The following is a 16,139-nucleotide window of genomic DNA, read 5'->3' on the forward strand; positions in this document are numbered from 1 at the left end:
CTCATACTCTTGTACATCTTTTTGGCATTTCCTAGAACTCAAGTTTCTAGGTTCTTATGGTAAGCAGAATAATGGCCCCCACAACGTGTCGACATTCTAACCTCTAGAACCTGTCAATATGTTACCTTATATGGCAAAGAGGATTTTGTCAATGTGACCAAGTTAAGAATACTAAGACAGGCCGGGTGCAGTGGCTCACACCTGTAATCCCAGCACTTTGAGAGGCTGAGGCAGGCAGATCATGAAGTCAAGAGTTCAAGACCAACCTAGCCAATATGGTGAAACCCCATCTCTACTAGACATAAAAAATTAGCTGTAATCCCAGCTACTCGGGAGGCTGAGGCAGGAGAATCGCTTGAACCCGGAGGTGGAGGTTGCAGTGAGCCAAGATCGCGCCACCACACTCCAGCCTGAGCAACAGCCCCAGACTCTGTCTAAAAAAATAATAATAATAAAATAAAGAATATTAAGATGGGGATACTATCCTGAATTAGCCAGATACATCTAATATAATTCCAAGCATATTTATATGTGAGAGAGGGGGATGTAGGAGAGTCATAGTCAAAAAGACGGGAAGATGCTCTCCTTGTGGCATTTTTATATTACCGTTTCAATGAGGTATAATTGATGCACAAAAACTGCATATATTTAATGCAGTGTACGTTTTGACGAGTGTACATTTTGATGAGTTTAGACAAATGCATACACTCGTGAAATCATAACCACAATGAGGGTTAAAAATAGAGCAAGAGGAAACTTTTGGAGGTGATATTTATTGCACTGCTGGCTTTGAGCATGGAAAAAGGGGTCATTTCTCACCACTGCTCAAAATAATGCAGGTGCCCCCTAGAAGCTGGAAAAGACAGGAAAACAGATTTTTCCCTAAAGCCTCCAGAAGCAACAGCCTTCCCAACATCTTTATTTTACCCTAGTAAAGCCATTTTGAATGTCTGGCATCCAGAACTGCAAGATAAAAGGTTTGTGTTAAGTCCCTGAGTTTGTGACAACTTCTTACACTGGTAACAAGAGACTAATACAGTCTTTTTCCAAACTTGCTGTCAATTTAGTTATGACCCTCTCCCCAAAACTTGGCCAGCCCACCTTAATGTGCTGTTTTCCTATTCTCGTTCAATTTAGTCCCAAGAAGTTGTCAAGACTCAATTCTCATGTTGTCATAATAATTACAACACATTTTAAAAATAAGTGCATGCCAGATACTGTGCTTTATATGAATTATCTACTTGAATCCTAATGACCATACTCTGGGGCATTCATTACCACCTCATCTAACAGATGGAGAAATTAAGGTTCAGAAATGTCAAGTCAGCGTTGATAAGGAGTTTGATCCTTGGCCTGTCAGACACCAAGTCCTGTGTATTAACCACCAGGCTGCACGTGGGGTTGCATCCCCACCTTCACCTGCTCCTTCCTGTCTCCCACTGCCACTCACCTCTCAACTTAGCAGAGCTGAATCGATGTCTGCTACTCGGACACCTGAGTGCTTTTGCCTTCTGGTTCAGATTTCTCAGATGGTGCAAGGACAGTGAAAGAAACTTACCAGAGCCTCTGTTTGGAGTGGAAATACCATGGAAACAGGTGAAAGGTGCATGGTCTGTCCTGTTTTGACTCTATTTTAGTTTGGATGACTGCATATAAAGAAGTGTTTCCCAGTTGACATCTCACAACTATTGAGACAAACAGTAGAGATTCAGAGAGGTAAAAAGTCTTGCCCAGGGTCACCAACCAGGGCAGAGGCTAACCAGGGAATTGAACTCAGGTATTCCTGGCTGCAAAGTTTCCCTGCTTTATGCATTGCCTATAACGTGCCGCAACCAGCATAGCACTTTCACATCTATCAGGTCTCGAATCTGCAGTTCACAAACTAGCTGCGTCAGAATCACATGGGAAGCTTTAAAAAGACTATATTGGTTTGACTCATCTCTGAGATTTTGATTCTTTTTGTCTGGCTCAATTCCTGTAAATAGAAAGTTCTTGCTGTGATTGTTGGTGTTGAGTTCCTCAGGTGTTTCGGAAGCACAAACATAAGGGGAGATTTCAGATTACGTATAAATACCTTAATACGTAGATACCTGTGACCCAGCAAATTCGCTTCTAGATTTTACCTAGAAAGAAATCCATGTAAGTGCAAAAAAAGGAGCACTTTTAAGAATAATCAATTACCCCACCCCCATCCCACCCCCACAAAAAAAATGGAAACAACCTAAAACCTAAATGTCTGTCAGAGGGGCAAGTTAAACAAACACGAATATTTTCAATACTACATGAACTGACATGAAAACATGCCTCAGATATATTGTCGAGGGAAAAAGCAAGTTGTAAACTAGTATATGCTTTTGATTTTATATATATGTATAAACACATATCTGTATACACATATATCCTATATTTAAACGAAATATAGGAATTCTGGAATGGTATTCATGAAACTGATAACAATCTTTCCCTCTGGGAAACAGCCTAGACCTAGGGACACGGATGGTCAATGAGAATATTTCTCTATAGGAGATGAATCCTCTTACTGCAATAATATACTCATGTTCACCGTTGCAAATTATGGTCTCCTTATCATTAAAGTCTTTCATTCCCTGGAAGAATCAGAAGGCTTGAGTTTATTTTTCAACAGTCACAGTCTGTACTAATGGGGGAATATTTTTTATTCACTCAAATATACCAAGATTGACAAAGCACATCTAAGGTATCAGGTACCCTGGTAGGTACCAAGAGAAGTAAAAGAAAAGCTATCTTTGTTTGGAAGAGCTCACCATCTTGGGTGGTGGGAGGTAAGACATTTATATAATTAAATAATTCAATCTATGCAACAAATGCTATTATTTCTAGATTTTCATCCAACAAATATTTCCTGAGCACCTCCAGGGCGCAGACTTTGAGTCATGCACTAAAGATGTGCATGGTTAAATACTTTTCTGCCCTTGAGAAACTCACCTATGTTACTTGTCTGGTGCATGGCCCAGGGTAAAAACCATACATTACTCACCTCTTTACCCCCTGGAGCATCCAGTACAATGCTTTGTGCATATCAATGGAAGAAGCCGCACTGCCAGGGTGGGGGTGAATGGAGGAGGTGAATGAGAGGGAAGAGATAGGAAGGCATATGGAATTTCTAACTCTAGTGGCTAAAAGAAAGTTCAACTTTGTTCATTTTTAATATGAGGCATGTGCCTGGTAAAGTTGATAAACAAGTAGTTAGAAACATAAGTTTGGGCATCATCTTAGGGCAAGAATTTAGAAATAAAGATTGGGGAGTCCTAAGCATGGTGTTGCAGTCATAGGACGTGAATGTGAATCCTAAGGGGTGAGGGACAGAAGGGCTATTGATGAAGCCTTGTGGAAAATGGGATGACATTAAGTGGGAAAGTGGGACAAGATAAGACTCAGAAGAACAACCAAAGAAGTAGGAGAAGAAATATGAAAGATAGCTTTAGAAAGCCAGTGGAAAAAGGCTTCATGTAGAATAAAATACTCGAGGTCAAACACATAGAAGGGTAAATTAGAAGTGCAGACAGCCTAGAATCCTGGTTAAAAGTACACTCTGAAGTCAGATTGCCTGGATTTGACAACCATCTCTTGAAGTTTCAGATGCCCCATCTGTTACATAGGGAAGAGGGGAACAATATCTGTATCTTAGGAGTTTCCATCGATTCCATAGCCTACAGTGTACACAGTGCTTGGCACTTAGTTGGCCCTCAATAAATGATAGAAAAATGATTATCATCACTATCAATTAGAAAATCCTGGGTGACTGAGGCAAGACCAGGTTTAATGAAGCAAAGAGGTATAGCAGACATACCTATAACCCCCACTGATCCATGCCCTTGTATAATCCCTTCACCTTGAGTGAAGCTAGACCTGTTGCTTACTTCTAGCCAATAGAATATGACTTGATGAGGTTACCTTCCAAGGCAAAGGAGATGATGTCATCCTTGTGATTATATTTTATCACATAAGACTCTAACTTAAGAGATAACAGAAAGATACTCTCCTGGTAGCACTGAAGAAACAGACACTTTATGAACTGCCTGGAGAATGACATATGGCAAGGCACTGCAATCAGCCTCTAAGACTTGAGAGTGACCTTCAGTCAACAGCCAGTAAGAAGCCTCAGTCATACAGCTGCAAGGGAAATAGTTCTGTCAGCAACATGAATAAGCATGCAAGCAGATTCTTCCCCTTTTGAGCCTCCAGATGAGAATACAGTCCCATAGACATCTTGACTGCAACCTGCAGAAAACCTAAGCAAGAGATACGTCTAAGTTCTTCCAAGACTCCTGAACCACAAAAACTGAAAGAATACATATGTGTACTGCTTTACATCACTAACGCTAACTCACTGAGGCAAAAAGCCACAGTATAGAAGCAAGGTGCCTTCTGTAGTGAAAAGAAGATGAGGGAATCAAGTTAGAGAATGAAAAATGCTGTTTCAATAGAAAGAGTCAAGCATCATAGTTTGAGTAAAGGGAGAATAGAGAAAATCCAGAGCAAACATGATTTTTCAAATATGCCTGAAGATTGGTTTCTATTAGACCACAGAGCACTCTGGCTGATTGGCTGAAAGCCTATGAGTGAAGAAGCATCTTCACTTTGAAGCCACTTGTGACCTCCTGGTAATGGGATGTCGAGAGAGAAGGTGGTGAGCAACCAGTGCCAGGGAACTGTCCACTATCTTGGTTCTAACAGCCCTGAATACCAGAGATTGACTTCATGAGACATGTGGGGATCCCCAGCGGAACAGAGAGCTTAAGGATTTGCAACATATTAGGTTGGTGCAAAAGTAATTGCAATTTTTGCCATTGAAAGTACAAAAGCCATTTGCCATTGAAAGTCATGGCAAAAACTGCAATTACTTTTGCACTAACCTAATAGCATCCCCAGTTTTCTGTTACAACAGGTTGCTGGGCATTGGGCAGCTTCATTACTTAACAGCATTGCAATCTTACTTGAGTTTCAAGAGCTCTCTACACTTCAGACCCCTCATCTTCAAAAATGAGAACCACTGCCCTTGACAGCTCACGGAATTCGTGTGCAACCTAGAGAAATAATGAATGGGGAGCAAGTTACTAGGGTTGGAATTGTAATTTCGTTATTGTCTCTGTCCTAAGAGGACATGTAGGCGTTGCTTTGCCCATAGGAGAGGGTCGCAGATTTTGTTGGCATCACATTCTCTGTGTGTCCAACCTGAGAACCCATTACCACCATCCAGTGTCCTCACAAGTCATCATAGTCATCATGTTGCACCTAGAGTTATAAAGACCAGAGTTTGACTCCCAGGTGAGACACAAGCTACATAGTCTTGTCCACATTTTTCTCTCTGGCCTTCCTTTATCCTCAACGTTAAAAATAAATACTAAATAATTTCCTTATTGTCATCACTTTCGTCATTCAATGAAATACTGATGGTGGAAGTCATGTCTTTCATCTCCTTCTAAATCTCAGACTTTAATCACCTCTGCTATTATTGTTGCCATAATGCAAATATTTCAGGAGCTTAAAAATGAAACCCCCCAACCATCATCTGACTCCTGGAGCAAAGCCCCAGCCCAGAGACTTCCCCAGCTCAGAGCGCTTTTTCTACATTCCTATTTTCATTCCAAAAAGTCAAACTTGTTGCATTGTAGAATCAGGCATCCCCGAGCCAGCCGCACACAGACCAGCTATTTCTGTGGGCTGTGAGCCAACCTGGCTCCCAGCAAACTCCCTCAGCTGTCGGAACAACTCTCACTGTCAAAACTTTCCGAGAAGAGTCATTAGTTTCAGAGAGATGGGAAAGGAAGGATGTTTGCCTGGGGCATCTCTTTGAAAAGGTCTAACTTTCTAAAATGGTAAATAAGCCAGATTTCTTTTCTGGGGGTGCAGGGAGGGCAGAAGGAGCTCAGTCAGGGTATGACCTCTGGGAGCCAGCTGGCGTCTGAGACATCATTACTTCCCAAAGTTTATCCCTTCCTTTTCTGTGCTTCTGCACTGCAGCCTGGGAAACGAGCTCTGAGATCAGTCTGCACAGTTCTGATTACACAGGCAAGTACCGCACGGAGGGTTTTATTAGGAGGAAAAGAGAAGAAAAAAAAAAGCAGAAGACTAGCTGGGGGGAGAAAAGCCCTTCTGCCTCTAGATAAAGGGGAAAATTATTTTATAAGCGTCTGGAGCAGCAAAGCTTGTGAAAGGTGAATATACCATTCAGGCCTTCTCCTAATCTTCAGCTTGCAGTAGCCACATTTCTGAGTCAGCGTGTGCAGATGCCAATGTGATCAGCGAAAGTCAGCTGAGGCCTAACAAGATATGACTGAAAGTCTTAGATTGGCTGTGACAGCCTCAAGTTCGGATTCCCTGCCTCTCTGCTCTGTGGTGTAAGTTTTAGGGTCTAGTTCGTTCTTACTGAAATCCCATGAACTCCTGTTCCCCAGCAGTCATCTCTTCTCCTGTTCTCCTGGAATAAAATGCTCTGGAGCCCAACAGCTTTACCCTTTGTGGCTTAAGATGAACTACCAGCTGGTAATAGTCTATCCTTTTAAGAAAGAGAGGCTGGGAGAAGGGGAAGGGGAGAATAGTTGAGCAGGAGAATTCTGCCTTGCTGGAATTGTAAAAGCTGAAAGCAGGGCACTGCTTGTGAATTCAGACCTAGTAGGCAGATCATGCATCTCAGCTTCTCCTTTCTATAGGTGTGGGTACAGCAAGCACTCACGGTTGATTACATATGGTGACAAGTAAGCTGAATCGATTCTGAGTCCCCATTTCTCTCACCCTCGGCAATCCAATCTCCAAGTTCAATTCACTCTGCCCCCATATTCTCTCCAAAACCAACATTTGTTCCATCCTCCCCACTGCCATTGCCTCAAGAAGTTCCACTGTCACCTCTCATCCCAAGAACTGGAATTCTTTCCCACTGTCTGCCTGCATCTGTCCTCACCCACAACACACTTCAAGGCCATTTCCCCAGAGCTGCTGCAATAGCATCTTGTTTTCCTCAAATATTTATTGAGCACCTACTATGTGCCAGGCCCTGTGCTTGACATTGGAAGAAGAAATGGAAATAAAAGACAGACACTCTCTATTTTGGGCTGCGTTATGCCCCTCCTACCACACCAAATTTGCACGTTGAGGGCCAAACCCCCAGTGCCTCAGAATATAACCATGTTTAGAGACAGGGTCCTTAGGTAATTACAGTAAAATGAGGTCATAGGAGTGGGCCCTAAGGCAGTATGACTAGCGTCCTTAGACACAAATACTCACAGAAAGAAGGTGATGTGAAGATACAGGAGGGACAGCTATTGACAAATCAAGGAGAGAGGCCTCAGAAGGAACCAACCCTTGACTCCAGCCTCTAGAACTGCTAGAAAACAGAATTCTGTTGTTTAAGCTGCCAAGTCCACGGTACTTTGTTATGGCAGCCATGGCAAACTAGTACACGGTCTCACAGAGCTCAAGGTTTAGTGTGGGAGATAGGAATTAGTCAAAATTACTATAAACCTAAATGCAAGGCTGGGCACAGTGGCTCATGCCTGTAAATCCCAGCACGTTGAGAAGCCAAGGCGGGTGGATCACTTGAGCCTAGGAGTTTGAGACCAATCTGGGCAGCATGGTGAAACCCAATCTCTACAATAAAAATACAGAAATTAGCCAAGTGTGGTGGCACACACCCATAGTTCCAGCTACGCAGGAGGCTGAGGTAGGAGGATCATTTGAGCCCAGGAGACGGAGGTTGCAGTGAGCCAAGATAGCGCCACTGCACTCCAGCCTGGGTGACAGAGCAAGACCCTGTCTCAAAAATAAATAAATAAGTAAAATCTAAGTGTAAAAGTAAATACAAGCGTGTTGAGTGCTTTGGAGGACTGTAAATGGTAAGCTACAGAAATAGATGTAGACATGGATATAGATATGGATACAGATAGAGTGATATTGATTAGAAATTTGCGTACAGGTTGAGATACGCATATAGATAGGGATACAGATCTGGACAGTGATATCAATATAAAAATATGGATATAGGCCCAACACGGTGGCTCACGCCTGTAATCCCAGAACTTTAGGAGGCCGAAGCAGGTGGATCATGAGGTAAGGAGATCGAGACCATCCTGGCTAACACGGTGAAACCCTATCTAAAATTCAAAAAATTAGCTGGACATGGTGGCGGGCCCCTGTAGTCCCAGCTACTTGGGAGGTTGAGGCAGGAGAATTGCTTGAACCCGGTAGGCAGAGGTTGCAGTGAGCTGAGATTGCGCCACTGCACTCCAGCCTGGGCGACAGAGCAAGACTCTGTCTCTCTCTCTCTCTCTTCTCTCTCTCTATAGATAGATAGATAGATAGATAGATAGATAGATAGATAGATAGATAGATATAGATATGGACAAAAATTAAGATAGGGATATAGATAGGTATATCAGGAAGACCAGCTCTGGTCTAGAGACGAAGTCAGAAATGGCTTCCCTGAAAAAACCACAATAGAGGCAAAATATAAAGGAGAATGTAAGTCAACTAAAAATATATAAGGGGCAGAGATTTCAGGTAGAGAAAAGTATATGAAAAGTACCCAGGACTAGGAGCAAGGTCATTCGCGAAAGCCCACCTGAGAACTCGCGAGTGGAAAGAGTAAGAAGACAGGGTAGGGGGTGGCATAAGGGGGTGTGAAGGAGAATGCAGAGGCCAAATTCCCTGGTGGCCCCACACTTTCTCTAGAATTCTGTTATGTCTTTGACATAGCTTAGAAGGCCTTTTAGGATCTGGCCTCAGTCCATTATCTTTTCATCTCGTCCTACTGGTATCCCGTAGAGTCAAACCAAGTTATATAAAGGTCCTCAAATGTTTCATGCTCTCTTTTGCATTTAAGCCTTTGAAAACGATGTTCCTTGGGGTAGCAGCATGCTCTCACCCTTGTCTTCTAACTATCTCTCTCATCCTTTAAGACTCAGTTCAGAATTTGACTCTTCAGGCAGAGGCTTCTCTGAGTCCTGAAAGTAAAGTTCCTTCTTTGTTTATTTAACAAGTTCGTAGCTTGTTAAATAACTCATATCATGGATAGAAGCCTGTGCTATCTTGGAGCAAGGACTGCAATGACGGTTTAAAAAAAAAAGTGAGCACAATCCCTTTCCTTGAAAGCTCCCACTCTCAGGCCTCTCTTCTTTCTCCCCATCATGGTATTCTGCACCCGTGTTGATACTGCACTGCACATTATGGTAGACTTGCTTATGTGATGGTCTCCCCTACTGGACTGCCATCTTTGTTTTGCCGTCTTCTTCAAGAGTTCTTGATATTTTAGTAGGCAACCAATAGGTATTTGATGAATTGGTGAGTGAAAGTGTCTTGAACTCCATTTTTTAAATGGAAGGTACAATTATCTCTCATTCTTTACAGCAGGGGTTGGCAAACATTTTACAGAAGGGTTTTTACAAAGGGTCAGGTAGTAAACAATGTAAACTTTGTGAAGCAAAAAGCAAAATAAATACTATTAAATACAAGCAATTAAAAAGATAAAAACTATTCTTCGCCCATAGGCCATAGCTTTATAAAACCCCAGCTTAGAGTCCTACCTCCAGTAGTCATTCAATCAATCACCATGCATGCATGACATAATCAGATGCCAGAGAGGGTAAGGGACCTGGATAAAGTGTCACCTCATGTTTGCACCTTTAGTTTCCCTGGCTCCTAATCATCCTGTTATCTCTGTGAGTCAGGCTGCCTGGTTTCAATCACCAGTTTTACGGCTTTTCAGATGTGTGACTGAAAATTACATAACCTCTCTTTGCTTTAATTTGTCCATCAGTAAGATTGGGACGATGATAATGGTATTCATTTCCAAGGGCAGTCATAACAAATTATCACAAACTGGGTGGCTTAAAACAACAGGAACTAATTCTTTTACAGTTCTGGAGGCCGAGAATCTGAAACCATGATTTTGGCGGGGTGGTACTCCCTCCAAAAGCTCTTGGAGAGAATCCTTCTTTGCCTCTTCCAGTTTCTGGTGGCTCAAGGCATTCCTCGGCTCCAGGGGCTTCGTGGTTGCACTCTCTGCCTCAATCTTCACTCCATCTGGCCTTTTCTGTGTGTCTCTTCCATCTGTGTCTTCACCTCTTCTATAAGGACACCTGCCATTGGATTTAGGGCCCAGCCAGAGAATCCAGGACAGCTTTTTTTTTTTTTTTTTTGGAGATGGAGTCTTGTTCTCTTGCCCAGGCCAGAGTGCAGTGGCACCATCTTAGCTCACTGCTACCTCCACCTCCTGGGTTCAAGTGATTCTCCTGCCTCAGCCTCCCGAGTAGCTGGGATTATAGGCACGCGCCACCACACCAGGCTAATTTTTGTATTTTTAGTAGAGACGGGGTTTCACCATGTTGGCCAGGCTGGTCTCAAACTCCTGACCTCAAGGGATCCACCCACCTTGGCCTCCCAAAGTGCTGGATTTACAGGCGTAAGACAACATGCCTGGCCTGCAGATCTTTACCTTACTTACATCTGCAAAGACCCTTTTTTTCAAACAAATTCACATTCCCCAGCACCGGGTGGTTTTATCTTCAGGACCACCACTCAGTGCACTTCAATAATTATATACACCTTAGAGGGTTGATACAAGGATTCTGTTAGCTCATTTGGCTTCGCACAATGTCTTGCATACTTGAAGCAATCAATAACACTAAGTATCATAAATAAAATCACTTATTGAGCATTTACTATGTACCAGCCCAGCACTGGGCATTTTGCATGCCTTCTCTCATGAATGTTCACAGTAGCCTCGTGGAACGGGGTGTCATAGCTGCATCTTACAGAAAGAGCACCTCTTGGCCGGGCGCGGTGGCTCACACCTGTCATCCCAACACTTTGGGAGGCTGAGGTGGGTGGAACACGGGGTTAGGAGATTGAGACCATCCTGGCTAACACAGTGAAACCCTGTCTCTACTAAAAATACAAAAATTAGCTGGGCGTGGTGGTGGGTACCTGTAATCCCAGCTACTCAGGAGGCTGAGGCAGGAGAATCACTTGAATGTGGGAGGCAGAGGTTGCAGTGAGTCGAGATCGTGCCACTGCACTCCAGCCTGGTCACAGAGTGAGACTCTGTCAAAAAAAAAAAAAGAAAGAAAGAAAAAGAAGGAGCACCTCTTAGAGCAGTTCTGCTGCACCATGCTTTCTCCTATTGTCTTTGATCATCTATTCTGTCACTCAGGCATTGCTCTTCCTTGAATACAGTCACCAGGCTTCTCAGGCACTGCTTCTGGGAGGGGTACACTTAATATCATCTCCAGGATACTTTGGCAGCCAGGGTTGGGTGAGTTAAAACTCTGCTCATCTCATTTTATTTATTGTTATTTTGGGGTTGCATAGTCTTGCTCTGTCACCCAGACAACAGTGCAGTGCTATGATCTCGGCTCACTGCAACCTCCGCCTCCCGGGTTCAAGTGATTCTCCTTCCTCAGCCCTCCAAGTAGCTGGGATTACAGGCACCCATCACCACACCCAGCTAATGCTTGTATTTTCAGTAGAGACAGAGTTTCATCATGTTGGCCATGCTGGTCTTGAACTCCTGACCTTGGCCTCCCAAAGTGCTGGGATTACAGGCATGAGCCACTGAGCCCGGCCTCCATCACACTTGAAAATTCTCCTCATTTGCCATTGTTTTCTGCACGAAGCTAGGGAGGGGAGAGAAAAAAAGAGACTTTTGAAAGTTTTAATTGCTCAAAGATGCCATTGCTGCAAGCACTCACATGTGCTTTTTCACACAGGCTCAGGAAAGAAAGTGGTGCAAGTCCATGAACCTCACAAAGCCCTGCTCCCAGTAGTCCATCACACAAGAATATTAATTTAAGCTCATAATGACAGATTTTGCCAGAGAGCTCCGAGGGAACTTGAGGTGCCTCCTCTGAATTTTAGCACCTAGCCCGGAAAAACTAAAAAGATATCGCCTGCACCAGCCACCATATCTAGGTGGGTTATTAGAGATTCAGGTTTGAGAGATAGAGACTTAATTGACGAAAGTGGAAGCGTTATTCTAAAGCCCTAAATATGGTAGACAAAAAGGCATAGAAGACCAGGGTCCAAGTCGTAGTGATGGTTTTTGCTAGCTACATGTTATTAAGCCAGTTGCTTAGCCCCTCTGAGCCTCAGTTGTTGCATCTGTAAAATGGGAATAACAACACCAACCTTGTTGACGTGCTCTGAGGATTAAATGGGACAATGTAAAAGAAAACAACCTGTAACATAGGTATTTAATAATTTTGATACGTTTCTCAAATGTTTCATTTCCCTTGATCTTTCATGTTTTCTTATCTAAAAATGGAAGGAGTTGGAGTTTGTGCTACCTCTGGGTACCATTCCAGATTTTACCAGTCTGAAAGATATAAGGACATCATTAGGTCTTAACTCATGATTTGCCGAGAAATAAAAGCCCCAAAGCATGACTGTGGGAAACCCACCCTGGCCATCCTCCCTTTCCCCTTGGTCTTCTAGAGTCTCCGGGGCTCTTTGTTTCTTATTTCCAGCCATATTGAACAAAGAGATTTCTCTCAGTTAAGTAGACATCTCTGAGAACCTCCTTCATGCCCATCCCAATATAAAGGAGAGGAAGATAAAACCATCTCAGATCATCCCATGTGACGGAATTAGACAGAAAACCGATGCAAGTTCCGAGTCATTGTTAATTTTTTCTTTTTTTTTTTTTTTGTGAGACGGAGGTTAGCTCTTGTTGCCTAGGCTGGAGTGTGGTGGCATGCTGTCGGCTCATTACAACCTCTGCCTCCTGGGTTTAAGCAATTCTCCTGCCTCAGCCTCTCAAGTAGCTGGGATTACAGGCAACTACCACCAGGCCCGGCTAATTTTTTATATTTTTAGTAGAGACAGGGTTTCACTTTGCTGGCCAGGCTGGTCTTGAACTCCTGACCTCAGGTGATCCGCCTGCCTTGGCCTCCCAAAGTGCTGGGATTACAGGCATGAGCCACCGCACCTGGCCTCATTGTTAATTTTTAAAGAAACTTTTATTTTAGGTTTAGGGGTATATGTGAAGGTTTGTTACATAGGTGAACTTGTGTCACAGGGATTTGTTGTCCAGATTATTTTATCATTCAAGTATTAACTCCAGTATCCAATAGTTATTTTTTCTGCTCCTCTCCCTCCTCCCACCCTCCACTCTCAAGTACACCCCAGTGTCTGTTGTTCCCTTGTGTCTCATGTTCTCATTTAGTTCCCACTTATAAGTGAGAACACATGGTATTTGGTTTTCTGTTCCTGTGTTAGTTTGCTGAGGATAATGGCCTCTGGCTCCATCTATGTTCCCACAAAAGACATTATCTCATTCTTTTTTATGGCTGCATAGTATTCCATGGTGTATATGTACCACATTTTCTTTATCCAATCTGTCATTGATGGGCATTTAGGTTGATTCCTAATGTCTTTGCTCTTATGAATAGTGCTGCAATGAACATTCACGTACACGTGTTTTTATGGTAGAATGATTTATCTTCTTCTGGTTATAAATGAAGTAATGTGATTGCTGGGTTGAATGGCCGTTCTTCTTTTAACTTTTTGAGAAATCAAGATACTACTTTCCACAACGGTTGAACTAATTTACATTCCCACCAATCATGGAGTAGGTAAAATTAACCTGTACTAGGACAACCCTGAAATTCTTCCTAGAGGAAGAAAAACCTGGGATTTTATGGAGAGGGTAACTAATTCAGTAGTCATTTGCTGGTTACCACCTGTTTACTAGGAACTGTTCTATACATGAGTGGTACACAGCAACAAGGAAAGTCAGAGTTCCCGATATCATGGACCTTACATTCTGGTAGAGGAAAGAGGAAAAGATGTACACAATGATGTAATTGGCTAATCTCATGCAGTGATAAGGAAGTAAAATAGGACAGTGCTTTTATGAGAGTAAAAGATAGGATCCTCTCACAACACATGAACAGCTTCCCTGGGCTGATAAATGTAGGAGAATGGTACAGTCACTTCCTTCTGGTTCTGGAATCAGAGACAGAGGGCGTGATGCCTGCTCTCTGTAACCTGGGGCCCCTGAGAAGGTAGATTGCTCACAGGCAGCCCCTGCTCCTCCACGTTCCCTCTGCTGAAGCAAAAACAGGAAACAAAAACAGAGTCTTCTCTTCCTATGAGCCTCAGCCAGAAACATCACACCAAAAACACACACACACACAACCACACACACACACACAAAAACAATTCAAACTCGTCAAAGGGAAAGACAAAAGACGAGCTGCCTCCAGCACCTCTGTTGGTTAGTTTGCTGTAAAGTGAAACAGCTGCTAAGAAATGACAGAGCTTATTGAAATAAATTCCAACGTTTATAATCAATTACCTGGCCCTGTCTGGAAACCGCTGCTTGATTTAAGAACAATTTCAACAGAAGCTGAAGAGGCAGGTGTTCATCTCTCTTTAATTCCTCCCTACCAGAACTTTCTCACCTCTTTCTTTGCCTCTTGGTAAAAACAAAAATCATCTCTCATAAACGGTATATGTTCTTCTTCCTCTTTTTTTAAATGTTTCCCCAAATCCAGCAGATCATGTCACTGCTGTTTGACCTTCAGGAATGCAGGCGAGTGGTTGCATCGCCTCCAAAGGCCTTTCCTGACAGAAGGTCTTAAAATAAAGCCCTTAGGTTTTTCTCTGCACAAATTTCTGTCATCTCTGCCCAGAGGCTTAGCGGGCAGTGTGAGGACACTCATCTGAACAAGGAGCAGCCACCAGCCTAACTGTGCCCCTCCCCTTCCTTTCCCTTCACTGCGCGTTTGAAATGCCCATTCCCCCGCCCCCCTTTTTTTCAGTTTTATTGTACTGTGATCAGAACACTTAACATGAGATCTACCTTCTTAGCAAATGTTTACGTGCACAATACAATATCACTGACTATAGGTACAACAGATTTCTAGAACTTAATTATCCTGCTTCACTGAAACTCTACGCCCATGGGTTAGCAGCTCCCCATTTGTTGGGCTGAGAGATGCCCAGAGAGCTGGTAAAACATTGTTTCTGGGTGTGTCTGTGACAGACAGTGTTTTGGGGAGAAATTAGCATCAGTAAACTGGGTAAAGAAGATCCCCCTCTCATCCATGTGGTGAGCATCATCCAGTCTGTGGAGGGCCTGGAGAGAACAAAAAGGTGCAGGAAGGGTGAATTCTCTCTCTCTCTCTCTGCCTGAGCTGCAACATTCATCTCTTCCTGGCATTAGACAGGTTCTTGGGCATTCGAGTTTCGACTGGAACTACATGAATGGCTCTCATGGGTCTTCAACTTACAGATGGCAGATCACGGGACTTCTTGGTTCCCATAACTGCATGAACCAATTCATCATGATAAATAATTTCATATATATATTTATATTTATTTATTTATATATATATATAGTGTGTGTATATGTATGTATATATATGCACCACCTCTCGGTAAAAAACAAAAATGATCTCTCATAAAGGGTATATGTTCTTCTTCTTCTTCTTCTTCTTCTTCTTCTTCCTCTTTTTAAAAGGTTTCCCCAAATCCAGCAGACCATGTTACTGCTATTTGACCTTCAGAAATGCAGTGAAATATATATATATAATATATATATATATATATATATTTTTTTTTTTTTTTTGAGACAGAGTCTCACTGTGTCGCCCAGACTGGAGTGCAGTGGTGTGATCTTGGCTCACTGCAACCTCCGCCTCCCAGGTTCAAGCAATGCTTCTGCCTCAGCCTCACAAAGTGCTAGGATTACAGGCGGGAGCCACCGCACCTGGCTGTGTGTGTGTGTGTGTGTACATATATATACACATGTATATATATATATATGTATATACATACACACACATATATATTTATATCTTACATCCTGTTGCTTCCATATAAATTATCTATCTATCTATCTATCCTGTTGGTTTTTTCTCTGGAGAACCCTAGCTATTCACCATATCCTTCTCCCACCAGCCGCTGGCAACCACCATTCTGTTCTTTGATTAATTTGGCTCTTTTTGATACCTCATATAAGTGGCATCATGCAGTATTAGTCCTTCTGTGGCTGCCATATTTCATTTAGTATAATGCCTTCCAGATTCATCCATGTTGCAGCAAATGGCAGAGTTTCCTACTTTATAAAGACTGAATAATATTACATTGTATAGATATGCCAC

Source organism: Piliocolobus tephrosceles, chromosome 17 (genome assembly GCF_002776525.5).
Source record: "Piliocolobus tephrosceles isolate RC106 chromosome 17, ASM277652v3, whole genome shotgun sequence".
Classification (NCBI taxonomy): Eukaryota; Metazoa; Chordata; class Mammalia; order Primates; family Cercopithecidae; genus Piliocolobus; species Piliocolobus tephrosceles.